This window comes from Doryrhamphus excisus, chromosome 12, assembly GCF_030265055.1.
Source record: "Doryrhamphus excisus isolate RoL2022-K1 chromosome 12, RoL_Dexc_1.0, whole genome shotgun sequence".
Taxonomy (NCBI): Eukaryota; Metazoa; Chordata; class Actinopteri; order Syngnathiformes; family Syngnathidae; genus Doryrhamphus; species Doryrhamphus excisus.
The window spans coordinates 3,760,001-3,767,582 of NC_080477.1; positions in this window are offsets into that span (position 1 = coordinate 3,760,001).

The following is a 7,582-nucleotide window of genomic DNA, read 5'->3' on the forward strand; positions in this document are numbered from 1 at the left end:
GCAAACTCCACACAGAGATGCCCGAGGGTGGGATTGAACCCTGGTCTCCGCGCTAACCCCTAGACCACCGTGCCGCCCCATAATAATCATAATAAATAATAATATTAACAATAATAATAATAATAATGATTGTATGTGTTAAAGGGGGCGGCACGGCGGTTTAGTGGTTAGCGCGCAGACCTCACAGCTAGGAGACCAGGGTTCAATTCCACCCTCGGGCATCTCTGTGTGGAGTTTGCATGTTCTCCCCGTGCATGCGTGGGTTTTCTCCGGGTACTCCGGTTTCCTCCCACATTCCAAAAACATGCTAAGACCAATGTGGTTGGCTGGCGACCAGTCCAGGGTGTACCCCGCCTCACGCCCGAAGACAGCTGGGATAGGCTCCAGCACCCCCCTCATGAGGAAAAGCGGTAGAAAATGAATGAATGAATGTTTGTGTTAAAGCTGATCTGCAATCGCAATGGCAACAATGTGTTATCACTGTACAACATAACGGAGGAGTTATTTGAAATGACAATCATTACTTATTGTTGCTTTAAGAGTAGCTTAATTAATAAAATAATACGCCATAACATCAACAGATGGCTGGCGTTTATGTAATATGTATGGATGAAGATACGTGTGAATGAGGAGAGTTCCCACGTTCCCTGCGTTGATGTTCCGGAGTGCAGAGAAGAAAAAGAAAGCCCAAGGTGGAGAATGGGGGGGGTTAGGTCAGGTCATCACCTGACACTTCTTGGCGGAGGCGACGGCGACATTGTGTTCCTATCAGAGAGTCGGATGAAGTTGTCAGCGGCTCCGTGACGTGAATGTGACAGGAGCCCCGCCCACCTGTTCACAGCCCCGCTAATAAACATGTTGTCTTTGAAGGCGGGCGGGACAGACGCGGGACAGCGGGGCGGCGGTCCCGTCCCCTCTTAACCTTCCCTCAATGAGACCTCACCTCGTAGGAGGGCAACCATTCAGCTCAAGGGCCCCCCGGGGCCATCCCCCAACCACACACACTCTTGGCACCGGGGGGAACTTTGTGTGAGACCCCCGTGACGCCCATTCCCCCGCCTTTATCCGGCTCTTTTCTCAGCAAGTCCTGCCAGTGCAGATTCTTGTGGTCTAAGTCTGCAGCTGAACCCCAAGCCGTGGGTCATGGACGCCAGGGTTGCTTTTTCAGCAAGGACCACAGCTGAAATATGAAAGGATGCTACTGTGTAAAGATGCTAACAAGTTATTATATTCATTATTCATATTCATATTCATACATTCATTCATTCATTTTCTACCGCTTGTTTCAAGAAAACAGCTTTCAGATATACAAAGGTGAAAAAGTAGGATTAATATCAACTTCTATCTTAAGAAATAATATTTCAGGATAAAGTCGTACATTTATGAGAAAATTTTATGAATAAAATGTTGTAATTATACAAGAAATAAAAATATATGAGAAATGAGTCACATTTACTAGCAAAACGTTTTACATTTACAGGACCAAAGTCATAATATTATGAACATTTGTAGTATTACGGCAGGGGTGGGCAAACTACGGCCCGGGGGCCACATCCGGCCCGCCAAGTGTTTCAATATGGCCTGCCTGTTTTTTCCAAAGTATTTCATTTAAACTCAACACATAACCTGGCATCGTGGCTTGGGCCAACTTTTTGATGGTTGAGGTAGCTGCTTTATCAATTTCGTTATTTGATGTGGTCTGTTGTTTACAAAATACTCCTGGAAAAAGGAGCACAAGCACAATAATAGTAATAATAGTAATAATAGTAATAATAATAATAATAGTAATAATAATAATAATAATAATAATAATAATAATAATAATAATAATAATAATAATAATAATAATAATAATAATAATAATAATAATAATAATAATAATAATAATAATAATAATAATAATAATAATAATGTTGTCAATAATGATAATAATACTACTATTATATTAATATTGTTGTTAATAATATTAATATAATAATGGTAGTAATATTATTATTATTAACAAAATAATAATAATATAATAACATTACTATAACTAATAATGATAATAATTCTAATAAAAATAACAATAATAATAATAATAATACATTTATAACACACTTTACATCAAATACATGATTTCAAAGTGCACATATAGCAGATTGCATGACACTTTTACATGTAAAATATGTGTAAAAATATACGTGTACAAATGGACTGTTACGTGTAAAATACTACATAATCCCCCCCCCCCCCGTCAATTTTGTTAAATTAATGCGGCCCGCGAGTCAAAAAGTTTGCCCACCCCTGTATTACGGGATAGCCATTCAGGATAGCCATACACTTGTGGTGAGGATAACCCTAACCCTAACCCTAGTCCTAGCCCTAGCTCTAGCCCTAACCCTAACCCTAACCCTAACCCTAACCCTAACCCTAACCCTAACCCTAACCCTAACCCTAACCCTAACCCAAACCCTAACCCTAACCCAAACCCTAACCCTAGTCCTAGCCCTAGCCCAAGCCCTAGCCCTAACCCTAACCCTAACCCTAACCCTAACCCTAACCCTAGCCCTAGCCCAAGCCCTAGCCCTAGCCCTAGCCCTAGTCCTAGCCTTAGCCCAAACCCTAGTCCTAACTGAACCTTACACCTAACCCTAGTCCTAACCCTAACCTTACACCTAACCCTAATCCTAGCCCGAGCTTTAAGCCCAGTCCGAGCTCTAACACTAACTTGGGCCCTAATAAATAACTGAATACATAAAAATATATGTATAGAAATAAATCAGTCTTAACCCGAACACTAACTTAGCCCTAATCTTAGCCCTAACCTTAGCCTTAGAAACATTTGATGTGTCACGTGACAGGCCAAATGAAAGGCTTCAAAGCCGATGGGACGTTTTAATGTCATGGAGACGCTTGATGAAAACAAAATGATTGTCATTTGAAGCTAATGCAAATAATATAAAAAGTCAAAAGCAAATCCTGGATCCACCAAATTCAGCTAGAGTGCCCTGCGCTCCCCTCCGAGCTTACATAAGCCATTAGAGCCGCCTCTTATGTAACACGCCCCAGCGCAGAGTCCCTCTCTTTGCATGCAAGCTAGCCGATGCTAGTTTGAGCTTTGAAGCAGCCAGTCTGTCAGTCATTTGGATGACTCTCACGGTAGACATCAATTGGCTGCTGTAAATAAACATCAGCCAGTCGGTCCTGTGTTCAACAGGAAGACCTGAATCCTCTGGACCATGTGTGGACCCCCTCCTCAATTACTTGGATGGGTTGGATCTGGTTCTGCAGCTAATCGAACTGTGGTCCAGGTCTACCACCTTTAGCATGTCCTTTAGTCCATGTCAGCAGGGAGAACAAAATCATTTGGTCCCTTCGTCCTTTGTCATGGTTCTTGTCCGTCCATGGCCAACAGCATGTCATTTGGTCCGAATCTAGAACCAGACCTGAAGTATTTGTTCTGTGTATATGCACTTCCTATTTCTATGGTTGTAGTCTTCGGCCAGTCCTGGGTCCTTTGTTCTAGACCGACCACCATTATCGATGTTTTAGGTCAAAGTCTTATCTCTAGACCACAGACACTTGGTCTGCGTCTGTACTCCCTAGTTCTTAGGTTGGAGTCTTTGGCCAGTTCTAAATCCTTTGGCCTAGACCGACCACCATTAGCAAAGTTTTAGGTCAAAGTCCTACACTTGGTCTGCGTCTGTACGCCCTAGTTCTTAGGTTGTTGCGGCCAGTCCTGGGTCCTTTGGCCGCCTAGACCGACCACCATTATCGAAGTTTTAGGTCAAAGTCTAACGTCCAGACTCTAGTCTGAAAACGTGAACAGTCCGGTTGCCCTGAGACCTGAATAAGAACATTTCCAAACGCCAATGTCCAGTTGTTGGGTCAAGGTCTACATCTAGACCAGAGTCTTTTGTCCAAGTATGCACTGCCTAATCATTTGGTACTGGTCATCTTCAGTCCGTCCCAAGTCCTTTAGTCCATGTGATGGGCATTAGCAGGTCCTTGAGGCCTTTGATGGTTTGGTGTGTAATTGATATGATCAATAAAGTTGCAATTAAGAGAGCATGTGAATGGAAAGAGACAGCAATCATTCCAAGCAACTGCTTGCCAGTCCACCAGCAGGACTTTGGTGACATCAACACCATGACAGGGCAGCCAGGAGCTCCAGAGGTCAAAGGTGACAGCACGCAAACAATACGCCGCTGACCCGTGAGTGATGACACATGACCAGGAAGTCGGCAACAAAGCGTCACTGCGGAAGGGAAACTTTGGATGCATCGAGGTTGTTCAAGTGCTGACTCGTCTCCAAAATATTCACCAAGTACACCCAATATATGAGATAGTATAGGGGTGTCCACACTGCAGCCTGGGGGCCATTTCTAGCCTGCTGCTGTTTATTTATGGGCCCGCAGCATAGTCTATAAATATCATTTAACAACAAAAACATTTTTAATCAGCAAAAATTCAAAAAACTGTCATTTCACATTAATTAGTTTAAATATTTTGAGGAAAAAAAATATAACTGCATCTAACGGGGAAAAAATCCTAATTTTACAAGAATAACGTCATAGGAAAAATAATGTCATTTTTGTTGCATAATGTTGAAATATGAAATATTATAATATTTATAATAATATAATATAATTATAAAATATTTTTTTAAGGCCACAATACGATGAGAAACAAACTAAGAAATTGTAATTTTTTGAAAGTAGGGTTGTGGAAAAAGTTACAATATTATGGAAATAAAGTCAAAATATTGTGGAAATGAAGTCATAATTACGAGAAGAAAAATTTACAAGAAAGTTGAAATAGTTGGAATTTTTTTTTAAATTGTAACTTTACATAAATAAAGTCCAAATATTAGGAGAAAAAAGTCGTATTATAATGAGGAAAAAAGTTGCAATTTTAACAATAAAGTTGTGATATTACGAGAGAAAACTTATAGAGATTATGTTAAGTAAATTATGTTAAGAAAGTAACAGTAAAAATGGGAACATTTTTAATAATGTGGTTTGGACACAGTGGTCTAAATATTAGGTATAGCCAAAAGTACAGTATTAGGTACACATGAAGTTGAAGTACTATGCACCTGCAGTAAAATGATGCCAGATGCATCATAAATATTCGGAAAATAAATACTAGAAAAAGTCATGTGATTTGGTCCCACTTTGACATTGTTCTTCCAAATATGGTCAACATCCTGTTAGTTGTAAAGCAGATGAGTGATAGTAAAGTATTATCTAACATGACTTTCACCCTGAGCACTGAAAAAAAAGATTTAATCCGGCCTGGGCGGGACGGGGTGAGAGGTAACCAATCGGGTGCCTCGGTGTCTTGGCCCCGCCCACCGAGGAAGCTCCTTTTGGCAGCCGTGATGGACGCCCTGGTGGGATTCCACCTGTCAGCCGCACGCGGACGAGATGTCAAGTCTTCATCTGATTGGAGGGGGGGCATCTTAAAGTGACAGCGCACCTTTCAGTTGGTGTGTGTGTTTGGGGGGGGGGGGGGGGGTTGTTCCTGCTATGGCAGGAATGTTGACTTCTTGTCATGAATTCTACCACATCAGGCGAGTACATCACAACATATCACCGCAGTCCCCAGCTATTATTATGCCGATAGGCCTACTAGCTTTCTACTACTTTCTAATGGCCATAAGCTTACAATCCCAAACAGTTCTTGCTGCTGAATGTGTAAAGAAAAATAATAAAGAGACAAAAATAAAAAAATATTAATTTTTTTATGCCTTTTTATATGTTTTCACCGGACGTCTCAATCTGATCTTTTTTATTCAATTCGAATTTTGCTGTGATTTAAACGCTAAAACTTTAACATACAAACTGAATAAAATGTGCTAAAAAGAGAATGACAATAGATCAACAACGACTCGCTTTTATCCAGATATAAATAATCCGTGTTAGCGGGAGTTCAACGGATTAAATTAAGAACGACGAGAGCATAAACAATGAAAAACATCACACAAGTTTAGTCATGTCATGATGACCAACCCGGTGGGAATGATTATGTTGGTTAAAAAATAAAAATATTAATTTCAATGAGGAGAAACAGCTACCCGTTGCTTTGTTTACTAGGGAATTTAATTTAACATTGATTATTCGAATTATCTTTCTATTTGCTAAAAAAACACACAATCCCGTTTGACTGTTTTTGGTTATTTAAGATAAAAACGTAATTAATTAATTCTAAAAATGAATTATATTACATTAAATACACGTCTACTTATAGTGTGCCTTAAAACAAAGCCCGTTTGCATGTACATGACCTACAGACAGGTTATTTTTCATAAAATGATGTTTTTACTATGTTAAGTAATTCGTTTTTCACTTTTTAAAAGCCTCAACTTAAAAAACAGTTCTCGCAATCACATTTATTGAAATGTAAAACGACGTGGAGGACTTTATTCAGAAATACATTTAGAGGAAGTATCATAGCCAAAATATCAGACCTGCGCGGTCTGCTCGAGAGGGAAGAGTAGAAGTGATCTGATTGGCTAATCACGTCCTCTCCTGACAGCTGATTGGCTGAGAGCAGGCTGAGCTGCCGACCAGCCCGACTCAAAGCTTCTCAATTAGAACAATTTGGAGGTGAAAAAAAAAATACTTGTCATTCACGTCTCAGCCACACAGCAGCAACACCTTCCCTTTGCCCCCCCCCCCAGGACGGTCATGGTCCTCAGGCTAAACGGGACTGACAGGACCCTCCAATGCGGGGGTCCGGGGTCCTCATTAGGTCCGCATTCAGAAAGAAACTTTAATCCGTCACGTGATTAGAACTGCACTTCCTGTCCACCGTCTTGACAACATTCTTAAAGTCCATTTTAAAATTGATCATCAATTGTAAATAAATACATATATATATATTAAAATGTAAACCGTAAACATGATTAAAACATGACAAACCTAAATTTCTAAAGTCACTGAAATAGTCACAAAATAGCACTAGTGCAAATGAGTTGTAAATCAATGTATAGTACAATAACATTAAAAAACCTGAAAGCTGAAATTCCTTAAACACAGTAAAAATACACTTACTAAATGTTTTTTTTTTTTTTTACATTTTATAGTTAAAATTAAATCCAACACACACAAATAATTACGTTTTCTCCCACGAAGCCCTCTTAATAAAAGGTCACATTATTTACACCACACACACACACACACACACACACACACACTGCCGGCATATGCCAAAATATTCCATATGCATATGCCAAAATCAAATTATTGTTATTCTTCTTAATGTTTAAAACAATCTTGAGTTATAATTTGACACGGAACTAATATTGTTACGGAACAAATCTCTCCGTGTTTCTCCCGAACAGACACGCGCAGAAGCGCACGTGCCTCAGTAATGTCATCACTTGTTTTCTGAGCGTCAAAACGTCATGTATAACAAAAAGTTGTGTCGATAATAAATCACCCCCCCAAGAAAAAATATATAATTAGTATAAATCAGTAACGCCTGGATTTTTTTTATTGAGGTAAAAAAAAATCTAGGAGTTCCAATTTGAATGTAAAATACGAAATTGTAATTAAATTAACATTTTACTGAAGAGTGTGACATATCGGCAAAT